Below are 14,849 nucleotides of genomic sequence, written 5' to 3' on the forward strand. Positions count from 1 at the left end.
AGAAAAACAGAGAATTATATTAAACTTTGCTGGGAGGAGATGTATGGTCTATTAAATTGCTGAAATGCAGTGAGCAGTAAGAGAGAAACTATAAACTATATCAACAAGTACAACAGCAGAAAAATCTGTTCTACCTCAAGATAATAATTATATTATAAATTCATTACTTCCTGCCACACTGCATGACACTGAACATACAAGTAGTGTTTATGCAAAATATAATAAAATTCAACTACTTATAATATTCTTTTTCAAATATTTATTGAGGAAAGAGAAGATTGATTTGCTATTTTACTATAAACGTTCTACCTACTTAAATACATTGGGCACATATTCAGATGTACATTCAAAAAATGACTGTCTCCTATACTTTTAAAATATATTGGTTCAATACCTCACAAATTGAATCTACCACAAGATAGCAGGTGCAGTCTTATTTACTTATTAAGTTTGCTCCCTGTTTGATAAGGCTGGCAAGTATAAACATAACACTTAAAAGATGGAAGGGGTCTCAAGAAAAATTCAATTATGTATGAATATAATATTCCCTATTCAGTTTTAATCTAATCGAGAAAGGAATTTTTTTTTTTTTTCATTTTAAGATGAATAGGAAGCCGGCGCCGTGGCTCAATAGGCTAATCCTCCACCTTGCGGCGCCGGCACACAGGGTTCTAGTCCCGGTTGGGGCGCCGGATTCTGTCCCGGTTGCCCCTCTTCCAGGCCAGCTCTCTGCTATGGCCAGGGAGTGCAGTGGAGGATGGCCCAGGTGCTTGGGCCCTGCACCCCATGGGAGACCAGGAAAAGCACCTGGCTCCTGGCTCCTGCCATCGGATCAGCGCGGTGCGCCGGCTGCAGCGGCGGCCATTGGAGGGTGAACCAACGGCAAAGGAAGACCTTTCTCTCTCTGTCTCTCTCTCTCACTGTCCACTCTGCCTGTCAAAAATAAATAAATAAATAAAAAAAAAAAGATGAATAGGAATTCAGTCTGCATTATAGTTAATGAATTGCATCCTTTTATTATCAACTAGAAATAACAAAATCAAAATTGCGGAAGCTGACATATTCTAAATAAAAACTCTACACACATTTAGTACTATAATAATAAATTGTAAGAAAACTAAAAACTCGGCCGGTGCCACGGCTCAGTAGGCTAATCCTCTGTCTGCAGTGCTGGCACACCGGGTTCTAGTCCTGGTTGGGGCACCGGATTCTGTCCTGGTTGTCCTCTTCCAGTCCAGCTCTCTGCTGTGTCCCAGGAAGGCAGTGGAGGATGGCCCAAGTGCTGGGCCCTGCACTTGCATGGGAGACCAGGAGAAGCACCTGGCTCCTGGCGTCGGATCAGTGCAGTGCCCCGGCTGCAGCACACTGGCCGCAGCGGCCACTGGGGGGTGAACCAACGGAAACAAAGGAAGACATTTTTCTCTGTCTCTCTAACTGTCCACTGTGCCTGTCCAAAAAGAAAAAAAAAAAAAAAGAAGAAGAAGAAGAAAAAAAAACTAAAAACTCTATAAAAAGAAAAACAATATGGAATTTAGTAATTTTATCATAACACACACAAAGAAAAGATAAGATTTCGTGCTCCTATTGAAGTGAAACAGTGGATCAGAAATGGAGCAGCCAGGAATCAAACCAGCACCCCTATGGAATGCTGGCATTGCAGGTGGTGGCTTTACTAGCTACACCATAGTGCTGACCCCTGGAATAATATTTTAATTTTCTAATGGTTTTTGTGATGCATGAGACACAAAAAGGTTTGTAATAATATTATAAAAACCTAACTATCTTTTTGTGTCAAAGGTCAGTTATAGGTTGTTGGCATATTTTGACATCATGAGAGAAAATTCTCTACAAGTGCTTCTGGGATATCTGCTGAATAAGCCTGATTTGTTTTGTGATAATCAATTGGCTATATTAAATATTATCCAGTACTCTATTGTTATTTTATATGCTTCTTTCCTAATAGACTGAAATTTTTATTTAAGAACATTACAATAAAATTCTAGAGTCACTTATTACCTTTAAAATAATGCAGTCATAAAAAACAGTGCTAATTATGAAAAGATAATAATTTATGAATAAACACTAATTAATATTTAATTGAATTATGAAGAGAACATCAACAGAGTGAAACATTTATTTTATATTTGGCCAACAGACAGAACAAGGCTACCCTCTAAAATAAAAGTGACTTTTAAGTAAAATTTATATTTTTGAATGAAGGAAACAGCCAGGAAATTTTTATTTTATAAAATAAAATAAAAAAATTTGCACAGAATCCTCTTTCTGGAGTATATTAAACATGGATTATTATACGTTTGTATTAAGATGTGAGTATAGTAGACACATTCTCATGGTGGGGTGTTTGCCACAGAGGTTCAGATGCCACCTGGGACATCCATATCCCATATCAGAGTCCCTGAGTTCAATTACTGGGTCCACTATCAATTTCAACTTATTACTTGTGTGCATCCTTGGAGAACAAAGGTGATAATCTAAGTAGTTGAGTCTCTGCTATCTCTTTTTGTGTCTCTTTCTTTCACTCACTTTCTCTTTCCCTGCCTTCTAAACAGATGATACACATGGGGACACACACACACACACACACACATACAATAGGCACAATCTCATACTGTCTTGATAGCACAAGCCTAAATTGTTTTTTAACCACAGAAATAAGCTATGAATCATCACTCCATGAAGGAATAATAGGCTAATTAAAAAGAAATTTGATGTTCACAGGTTATTTTAAAGTCTTAAAGTCTTTATTTTCATCAATATAGCTCTAGAATTATTCTATCAAATACAATTTATTAATATTTCTCTAAGGTGTTAATATGTATATCTCAAAACAAAACAAAGCAAAAAAATTACAATGACTAAATTGGTTTGAGCATTGCTTCAAAACGTATAAGAGGATTGCCACTTTGGCAACTGTATATTTAACGTTCACTTGTGGCAACATTTTGTAAAAATGTATATTAATACCCTTTTTATTTCATATTTAGTAAAATATAGACAGTCGTGGTTTATGATGGTTCAACTTACAATTTCTTGTTTATTATAGTGCAAAAACAAAATACTCTCTGTTGTCATGTTTTTCAAATAAATAAATAAATCCCTAAAAATTGGGACATTATGGCTCAACAGCTTAAGTTGCCACTTACAACATACTGTATCAGAGGACTGACTTTAGTCACAGCTGCTCTGCTTCCAATCCAGCATTCTACTGATCAGATTAGGAGAAGAGCACAAGATGATCCAATTACTTGGGCCCTGTCATTTATGTAGTATACCAAAATGAAGTATCTATCTTTTGCCTGGCCCATACCTAGCTGTTGGAGCCATTTGGGGAGTGCCCAGCAAATGGAAAGTATTTTTGTCTGTCTCTCCATCTTTCCCTGTCTCCTACCTTTGAAAAGAATGCATGAGTGAATAAATAAATAAGTAAACAAATAAATCTCTGTTTTAAAAATGTGAAACACATTGAGCTAAAACTCTAATTCATATTTTGAGGTATGATCTTTTCCTGGGTTTGTTGTATGTACATTTTGCAATGCTGGGCAAGAGTAATGAGTCATTTTGGTATACAGTCACACAGAGATACATAAGTGATACTGTGACTTACACAATATGTATGCAACAAATTTCTTGATATATTCAACACTTCATTATAAAATAGGAGTATATTAAATGATTTTGTTCAACATAGATTAAATGTACAAAATTCATTTTCTACTTAAAATGTTTTAAACTTGCCATATTTTGTTTTGGTTTTGTTTATAATTTGACAGGTAGAGTTGCAGACAGTGAGAGAGAGAGACAGAGAGAAAGGTCTTCCTTCCATTGGTACACTCCCCAAGTGCCCACAACGGCTGGAGCTGCACCAATCCGAAGCCAGGAGCCAGGAGCTTCTTCCGGGTCTCCCACACGGGTGCAGGAGCCCAAGAACTTTTGCCATTTTCTACTGCTTTCCCAGGCTAAAGCAGAGAGCTGGATCAGAAGTGGAGCAGCCGGGTCTCGAACCAGCGCCCATTTGGGATGCAAACACTTCAGGCTAGGGCGTTAACCCACTGCACCACAGTGCTGGGCCCTGTTTCTTCAAATTTGACATTATATATCCCTTAGATCACCAAAAGATGGAAGTGGCCCATTCAAAGCAGAAACAGACCAGTTTAAAGCAAAAGTCGTGGTGATCTTTTTTTTTTTTTAATTGCTGAAGGCATTTTGCATATTGACTTTCTATATGACCAAAGACAAATAGCATCTGTTTATTGTGGGAACATTTTGAAAAAGTTTATCATAATTCTAGTGTACCTTGAAAACAATCATGGAATTCTCACTATATTTTGCTTTGTTCATATATTAATAAGACACTTGCAAAATATAACTTATTAAACAGTGACATATAAAAAGGGAACCTGAATAGGATTGAGTTGCTGTGGGCAGGAAACCACTGTAGTTTAGTTGGAGAAGAGATGTTGGAATCACATTAAACATTTCTGTTAATTATGTAAAACTCTGTGATCTTGCTAAGAAATTAAGAAGGTATGTAAATCCAGAGAAAATATTAGCGTCAAGACTGTGAAGTATCTTTTAATTTAATGAAAAGAAATAATAACCTCTGAAAAACCTAACCATCCTTTACCTGAAGAGTTTGACATAGAAGATTAGATTTCTGGTAACATGTCAAGTCAGAATAAATATCTGGAAAGTTTTAGTTTTTCTATAGATGTTTTACATGATCCTAGAACCTAAACATACACACATATATCATATATATGATATATATACCATATATCATATATCATATCAAAAACACACTTTTAAAACCAAACCATACAGGATACTTTCCCTTTAAATGTTATAATTTTTCTCCATGTTAGTTTGGAAGGATTTATGCAAATAAGATACAAATTAATGTAATCTAATTAAGTCACAATGTTTTTGTATGAAAAATCTCAGAATTTATGAATTCTTTTACTCTTAAGATACTTAGCTGTGATTTATAAACACCTACCACTGTGAAAAATCTCAAGACCTGCTCTCTGTAGGTTTAGTCAATACTCATATCAGTGTTCCAAGACTACATTTGTCTTTCTCCAAACACACGAGATATAGGATAGCCTGCTGATGAACTAATGTTTCCTGAGGAGCTTCAGTTTTCTGAATAAATTAGTTGTGTTAAGTGTTAATTGTAGGAGTCTCTTCATAGACCCAAAGGAATATAGTAATATATCCTTAACAATTTCTTTAGTAAAATCTGACTTGTGTGTAGCTTTGGGCTTGTTTGCTATTTCTGGCTCCCAAATAATAAACAAACAGTAAATTTCTATGTCGCATAAATCCTCCTTCTTACCAGTTTTCTTCCAAGATGCAGGAATTATATTCCTTAAGACACTATAAAAGTGTAAGATGACACTAAATTTATAAATGAAGGAAAATATTTACCAAAATCATCTCCTGGTATCTGTATATATTATAAATGCATACTGTTTTCATCATATATATTTTAATTAAAATGTTATACCCAAATTCCAAACTTTCTTAAGTTTGTGAAGTGTTTGAAGGAGGGATATATATTCAATACAGAATACGAATAAACCCAACATCTTCAATAATTGAAATAATAAAAATGAAAGATTTTGATTTACTTTATTTGGTTTTGGAAACTCTGATTTTAAATTTTTTTCATTTTTGTACATATTATGATAACCATTGTTGGGAAAAAGGGCATATGTTTTTATTTTTATTTTTAGTTTATCTGTCCTTGAGCAAAGTATGCTACAGCAAAATGTCACGGTTACACTGCAGTAAATGGATAGATGGTGACAGAGGACTACTGGGAAACAGTACACTTGTACTTGGCAGTGTTCTGTGAACATTTCCCATGCAAGTAACAAAATCATAAAGCCTTTTATTTGGTGGGAGTACAAAATGAGAAACTGATTTGACTCTTGTACAAAATGTTCAATGTTTTTCTGGAATCAATGCTATATCTCATATTCTGTGGGAGGAAATGAATTTGACTATTATTTTAACTGACATAAAAGGGTAGAATTGAAGAGTTCCATCTTTCACTAGCTCCTATGGACAGTGAAATGGGAAAATGAATGGCTAGAATTTACAGCCTCTTACTTGTAACAAGCTGTGACTGTCCCAAGGACAGAGTGGTAATCAGCTTGTCAGGAGTGTGCAGCTGAGAATACCAACATCTAATCCCTTCCATTAAGGGAAAGACATTTTAGAAAAGTAGGAAGATTTCTTCCCATTTAAAAGGCTATGTTGAATGAATTCAAAGTGAGTTTGTTGCAAGTATCATGCAAGAGAGTGCTTAGGGTGAATAATGAATCATTTTATTCTACAAATGCTTTGCAAAGAAACACAAAACTGGAAAAATATTAAAAAAGAATAAGGTCAGAGTGGAAAAGACAGTGGAAATACGTGGGATAAACATTTTTAATGTTGATTACTTAAGATACTGGAAGCTGTTCTCCATGGGTCACATTCTACAAAATAATAAAGCATACGCTTAATCTCAACCTATAATGTACCTTTTAAAAGTTCAGAGGTGATATTAATTATATTTTATTTTATGAAGTATTCATAAAAATGTATGAGGGAGTGTTTAACTGGTTATTTAAAAATCCTTAATTCCTCCTTTGTACTTATTTTGTTTTCACTTTTACATGCTCAAGTAGTCAAAACTCAATTCAGATACAACCTCTATATTGTGAACTCTTTGTGTATCACATTTTATTAAAAATGGAAAAATACTTTCTCTAATAAATTAAAACTTTTCTCTCACTAGTTACCAGTATCTTCAGTTTGAATTGTGTTACACAAAAAATAATCAATGTAATTTTATGAATTGTCATTTGTAATTGAGGTATTATTTTGAAAAATCGAGAATAATTGCTTGTAATTATTTCACGAACTGTATCAACATATCATTTTAAAGGTTTAAATTAGAAAATTGCTTTCTTTATGCGGAATTTTAAGCAAGTAACAGCAATAAAAATACACCTGTAAGCTTAACATCTGGCGCTGTGGTGCAAATCAAAAGCAAAGTCTGAAGCAAAACCTAGCATGTTTCTGCTGATCCTAAGCTTGCTGTTCAACTGCTTATGATCTCCAAAACTGAACCGAGTCAGGATGCTGTTAGGACAGCTGATTTTAGATTCTGTTCTTTCTGAACTTTTATCAGTGCTTTATTATATCATTTTCAGTTGCTGTTCATGGCATACTCCAGTTTGCCAAATAATGTATATAGCACTTTAGAGACGTGAAATCCATATAAAATATATTTTCTCTACAATGACTTTCAATAACTTTTTTTACTAAAGTAAAAAGCTATACTATGGAATACTGTGGTAGGCAGAGTAATTAAGGGACCTCCAATAATCCTAAATTGTATTTTAGTCTTCTTCCAGCCTTGGAAAACCTCCAGTGCTAGGACTTAGAGACGTATTATATTTTTAATTTAAAAAAAACATAGTAATCGCACATATTTATGGGATATAGTGGGATAATTTAGCATATGCATACAATGTAATAATAAAATTAGGTAATTCACATTTCTATTAAATTTATAATTGCTTTGGGAAATTGAACTTTTCTCTTCTGATTTAAAATATATAGTAAATTATGGCACATGATAGTGACTCTATTGTGTACTGTACATTGGAACATATTTTCCAACATCTCTCTTCCTCCCTTTTCTCTACTTTTTTTTTATTTTTATTTTTTTGAGAGGCAGAGTGGACAGTGAGAGAGAAAGACACAGAGAAAGGTCTTCCTTTTGCCGTTGGTTCACCCTCCAATGGCCGCCGCAGCCGGCGCGCTGCGGCCAGTGCATCGCGCTGATCCGAAGCCAGGAGCCAGGTGCTTTTCCTGGTCTCCCATGCAGGTGCAGGGCCCAAGGACTTGGGCCATCCTCCACTGCACTCCCGGGCCATAGCAGAGAGCTGACCTGGAAGAGGGGCAACCGGGACAGAATCCGGCGCCCCAACCGGGACTAGAACCCGGTGTGCCGGCGCCACAAGGCAGAGGATTAGCCTATGGAGCCACGGCGCCGGCCTTTTCTCTACTTTTTATAAGACCAACTGTTCAACTTCCACATGAGTGAAAACTTAATGTTTAACTTACTTCACTTAACATGATGCCATCCAGTTCCTTCTAGGTTGTAAAACATTTTATTCTTTTTTTACAGATGAGTGACATTCCATTTAATATATGTACTAAATTTTCTTTATCCATTTATCAGTCAGTGAACACATGTTTTGATTCTCTATCTTGGTATTATGAATAATGCTCCAATAAATATGGAATTGCAGCTATGTCTTTGCTATACCAAATTCATCCTTCTGAGGCTTGTACACCAGTAGCTGTATTATATAGCAGTTATATTTTTAGCCTCTTGAGTAAACTCCATACTCTTTTCCATGTGGCTGTACTAATTTACATTCCTAGCTACAGTGTGTAACTTTCTCTTTTTCTGTATCCTTACCAGCATTTGTTATTGGTTGCATTTTTTAGGACCATCCTACCTAGGGTGTGATGATGTCTCATTGGGGTTTTGATTTACATTTTATTAGCTATTGAAATTGAATGCTTTTCTTATGTATTTATTGGTTATTTCCATTTATTCTTTTGGAAAATATTTACTCAGATCATTTGCTCATTTTAAAAAAATTCATTTTTTTTTTTTTTTACTTTTGAGTTGTTTGAGTTCTTTATATATTATGGATATTGTCAGGTAAACATTTTGTAAATATTTTTGCCTATTCTGTAGATTGTCATTTCACTCTGCAATGTTTCCATTGCAGTACACAAACTTCTGAGTTGACTTAATTCCCTTTGTGTAATTTAGTTAGTTTTGCTTTTAGAGATTTATTAAAAAAAACATTTTCTATGCTGATGTCTATAACTATTTTCCTCCTGATAGTTTATTACTTTTATTTATATTTGGATGCTACTATTGGACAGTTAATCCAATCTGAGTTGGTATTTGCTTATATTAGAAATAATGAGTTGACACTGCAGCATAGAGGGTAAAGCAGCCGCCTGCAATGCCAGCATCCCATATGGCTCTGATTTGAGTCTCAGCTGCTCCACTTCTGATCCAGCTCCCTGTTAATGCACCTGGATATCAGTGTTTGTCTACATGTTTATTTATACATATGAGATTTATATACATACACACACATCTATACATATACACACATCTATACATATGCACACACATCTGTACATATATGAGTAAAAAATAAAGTTACATATATATACATATATACGTATAGATGTGTGTGTATATATATATATATAAAACTTTATTTTTTTACTTATCATGAGCCCAAATCTCTCTTGTTTCTTATATCATTGAAGGTAAACAGAGGTTAAATACAAACTTAGCAAAGAGTAAGTGAATATTTACTGTCATTAATCTTGGAACAACTGAACAATAAGATTTCTAAGACTTATCATGATGTTATACAAATAATGTTCTGGAGCTCCTTTTCTCTCCATTCTACAGTTTTCCAATTTTGAAAGTAAATTCATCATTCATAAAAAATGCCAAGATAGCAAGGTAAGTTGACAAGTCTTCTATTTCTGTATATCCTATGTTGAAACAAAGCCTCAGGCCTAAGGTTGAAGAACCAAATATGAGGATCAGGATATTTCAGTCACTACTTCTTCATTGTAAATGTCAGGAAAGTGCCAATTATGTCAACTTTTTTTTCCAGAAGATATGTAATATTTCCTGCAGAACATCTGAGGGTGATAGTGAGATGACAAAGACTTGATACCTGGGACCCTCAGCTAGATATACACTAGGGATACACAAAAGAAAGTCTGGTGTGTGTTTTTTTCCATTCTAATTTTATACTTAAGTCCTGATTTTTTTATTTCTCTATGCATTGTTGAGAGATTTTATTCAGTTTATCTGTGATCAATATTCAAAAAGCTTCACTAGTGTTAAAAGACATACACAGAATATGTTAAATGAGGCATGTGATCTTTTTAAAACTTTTGTAGAAAAACTGAGCTCTACATATCTTATCTCGAGGAGATTTATTTGGGACCATTTTATAGCAAGAAGGTAAGTTTTCTGTATTTGTACTTTTTTTCTAGATTTTTAATTCTGTTGTGTAAAATGGCAAGTATCTGAGCCATGTAACTCTTTAACAAGAATAAAGTTCATGATGGTACTTAATTAGTGGTGTCATTATGTTACAGATAGAAATATTGAATGATTTAACAGACCTTCTACATTCTACCCAGAAGCAGAATCCTCCATGAAAAATTGATGTCACGCTAATGCACAGTAGACAAATAATATGAAAGTGAAAGAAGAGCTTTTAGTACATGTTTGAAATGAAATAAAAGAATAAAGTGAGAAAAAAGATCTGAAATTAAGTACGTGATGATGAAAAACGATCGTTTTTCCAAATTCTAATGCTTTTATTTGTAAATGAGGCAGGATCTCCTGAAAGTATGTACATATAATTACACAAAGAAACTAGAAAATAAAATAAGACTAAATGTTAACTATACTTACCACATTGAAGTGAGCTTATATTAGATTAATTTATATTTACTATTATTAAAATATAGCCACTACATCATATTCATGGCTGTTTTGTATCTTAATAGTACCTCTGCTTTTCATTAATTCTATTTCCTTATCACTGTTGTTTTTCAATTTTAATCCTTCTGCTTAGTTTCTACTTTAAGAAAATCATCTTTAAACAAATACACAGACAACTTTGGAAGCTACAAAACTAATATAATAGATCTGGCTAAGACGAGGTAGTTGTAATCAATTTTCCTGATCCATCTTCTTCCTGTACTATTTTCTGAATTTGCTTACTCAGCAATCCTTCCTGAATAATTTAGACACAGTATGATGAGAACTTCATCTAAATCATTTTATGTTTTCCTTTGAATATTAAATAAGAGGAAAAGAGCATCAGAATTGAGTTAAATCCCTCTTATATAGAAATAACAAAATGAGAAATTTAGCTTATTCTAAATTTTCTACACTCAGGGAAAACTGCTGGAAGTTGAAAGAAAGAAGGTTAAGGATATCCAATGTATATGAAAATAAACCTATCTGTGTTTATCTGCATACATATATGTACATGCAAATTTATACATATATAATTGCTATGTCATGTAACATATACATGTATGTGTATCCATTTATACATTCGTGTGTATATTTAAATTTTCTGTGTTACAACATATATACTGTAACACACTATTATATGTACTGTACATATTAAAAATATGTATAAGGATAATAGTGAAACAGATAAGATGTGATAATCAAAATAGTTAATTGATCGGAGGGGAATAAAGTAATAGCTATAGAAACAAAATACTCTGCACACACACACACAAGCATGTTTGAAGATCTTGGAGAAGATAATAAAACAGTGAAACACAAGTGTTTAATTTTTAAGTTTTTAATTATTTTTAAAATTTTTATTTATTTATTTAAAAGGCAAAGCAACACAGAAAGATACAGAGAAAGAAATCTTCCATTTGCTGCCTAACTGCCCAGATACCTATAAAAAGTGGCACTGGGACAAGGCAAAGTCAAGAACCCAGAAATACACCCAGGTTTTCTAATTGGGAGGTATTGAACCATGTACTTCAGCCACTACTTGTCTCCCTGTTTGTGCAGTAGCGGGAAGCTGGATTTGAAGCAGAACACTGATATAGGATATGAATGCTCTAAGCAGAAGATTAACCATTACAAAACAATGCACAGCCCTGAAATCTTTTTCTTTCTTTCTTTCTTTTTATAACAGTTGAGGCAAGAATCTATATTCCTTTTCATTACAAGTATGGTATTTCTTGTCTCTCATGTGTCTCCAACATGAAAAAAATGCAAATAACAGTCTAAATCTAATGATGAAAATAAAATACTTTCCATTTTCCAAATTGTATGATAATAATTATTTAATTTTTAAAAATAATGTTTCACTTTTTTATTTTTTAAAATGACACAATAGAGAGAATCTCAGCACCAACTTTGGAGAATGAGGTGAGACCAGACAGTAGCTACCCAAGCCACTGGCAATAAAGCTGCAGGAAGAGCCTGGCATGAGTACAGTTTGGAGCCCTTTGGGGGACAGAGTATCTGCCAACCTAGAGGGGAAAAGGGGGGGGACATATTTTTTTCTCCCTGACCACCTGGCACCAGCATCCTGTAACTAGCCAAGAGAGGGCAGGTGCCATTTTAGACATACATAACAGATGCTCCAGCTCATGACCACGTGCTTAGCAACCAATTGAGATGTGATATCCAAGTCTGGTTGGGAGAACTGACAGAGAGCTTGGTGCTCATGACTGCAGGAGCTTTGTGTGCTTGTGAAAACACTATGGCTGCATGTGAAGGTGCAGAGTGTGGCTGGGTCTTTGGACAGTCACTGTACTGGCTCCACATGTTTAGGGCTCCCTGATTCCCTGGGGAGGGTCATTGCTGCAGATCCATGCTCACACCTAGGACTACGTGGATCCTTTGTGTGTGGTCCTTACGACAGTGCAAATGAATATTATAAAAACTGGGGATAGTGACCAGGCATTGGTCTCCTTGGGGGAGAGGAGGTGAGGTGAACAAATCTCCTCTCTGATTAAAAAAGAGAGAGAGATATTTATCATGCCCAATTTGGGTGTCACCTTGGACACTCACCCCAGAGCACTGAACAGAGCTCCACTAGCCACATCCAGCACGTCTCAGAGCATTCATTGAAAGAGCAGACACTCCGGTAATCCACAGAAGCATAGTCCAAAGGTAAAAGCCACCACAGGGGGAACAAAAAAAAAAATAAGTAACTCCACAAATGCCCAAAAGTAAATGCAGCAACTCAAGAAACAAGAATAAGGAAGACAACATGATGCCTTCAAAGGGACAAAACAACACTTCAATATTAGAATGTAAATATGAAAAACTGAAGAAATGCCAGAAATAAAATTCAAATAATTGATTGTAGCATTGCTTAGAAGTAATCAGAAGCAAATCCATGAATTAATCCATACATGACATGAATGAACACTTTTCCCATGAAATCGAGATTTTAAAGAGAAATTAAAATGAAATATTGGAAATGAAGAATTCAGTAACTGAAATAAAAATTTGATGGAAAATCTTAACAACAGACTTAGTGAGGCAGAAGAAAGAATATCCAAGTTAGAATATAAACCTCTGGAAATTTTATAGTCAGACCCCCCAACCAAAAAAAAAAAAAAAAAAGGACAAATTAAAAAACTAAAAAACAGTGTTGGAGATTTATGGGATGCTATCAAATGACACAACATATGAATATTAGGAGTTCATGAAGGTGTGGAAAGAGAAAATGGATTAGAAGGCCTTTTTAGTGAAATAATTACAGAAAACTTCCCCAATTTGAAGAAAGGGGTGTCCAAATACAGGAAGCACATAGAACTCCTAATAGACATAACCAGAAAAGATCTTCACCGTGACACATCGTAGTCAAACTCTCCATAGTAATAGATAAAGAAAAGTTTCTAAAATGTTCACAAGAGAAACATCAGATTTATTCAGAAGAGCTCCGATTTGACTCATAAACTGATTTCTCATCAGAAACTCTATAGGCTAGGAGAGAATGGAAAGATATATTCCAAATCTTAAGAGAAAAAAAAAAAAAAAACCTGTCGACCCAGAATAGTACATCCTGCATAGTTCTCATTTATGAATGCAGGTGAAGTAAAGACCTTCCATAACAAAAGGAAATTTAAAGAATTTGTCAGAATTTGTCAGTACTCGTCTAGCCTTGTGGATAGTGTTAAGGATGTGCTATACACAAAAACACAGTAACATGGTCATCACAATGAAAGAAGGTGGAGGCAAAAAGAACTCCTAGTAAAAGATCAAAGGAAATCCAAAGTAAACAATAAGAACATTTATGGAAAAACAGCAGGGAAAAAAAACTCCGGTTTTTCATCTTTAGTTCCTTAGATTTCAGAATATCTTGTGACTGGGAATCTAGCCACACACATATTGAGGCAATCTGTCTTTGAATCTTTTTAAAAAGAAGACATTGATTATATTGGACCATCTGTTTTTTTTTCTCCTCCTTATTACATACCATTTGTGTGATTACAGTGTTAAGTCTTAGTTCTTATGATACACTCTAGTGTATCAGTTATTTTGGGCACTAGAGAGTATCAGTTATTTTAAATAAATGTTTCCCTGTCTTTGAAGCCATTCCATAAGTGTGTTGTTCCACAAATTATATACTTGGATTTACATTACTTGAATACTTGAAAACTGATATTGATAAGATAAATTATGTAATGAATTAGCTTTTTATTTCTGGATAAAATTAGAAATGAAATAAAGATTTGCACTATTTAAAGGATGAAAATAATGATAGTGCTTATAAGCACTGTGAATACTTTTGTGTTTGAGGCATCCAAAACTCAAGTATTTACTAGATTTTGCTACTAAAATCCTGTTCTTTTCTGTGCTTCTGCACTTGCTCTTATTATTAATATTGTAAAAGAGCAGGGTTAAAGTGTCATTATATCTATATTTATTATGAATCTCATAGCTTTTCTAGTTAGGAAAAAGTAGACTCAAAAATACTCTTAGTGTTATTTTTTTGGATAATATTTTACCCAGTACTGTTATGTTAGAAACCTTTAATCATTTTAATAAGTTGTCTATAAAAATTTAAATAAAACATTACATATTAATTTTTTTTATTTCTCATTAATCTTTTATTTTTAGCGTATTTATACAATAAGCAGAAAAGAAGTTGATCATTAAAAAAATACCATAGCTGTCCAATTAAATGTAAAATGAGGTTGTCATTAAA

This window comes from Oryctolagus cuniculus, chromosome 9, assembly GCF_051225735.1.
Source record: "Oryctolagus cuniculus isolate XC-2025 breed Fujian yellow rabbit chromosome 9, ASM5122573v1, whole genome shotgun sequence".
Classification (NCBI taxonomy): Eukaryota; Metazoa; Chordata; class Mammalia; order Lagomorpha; family Leporidae; genus Oryctolagus; species Oryctolagus cuniculus.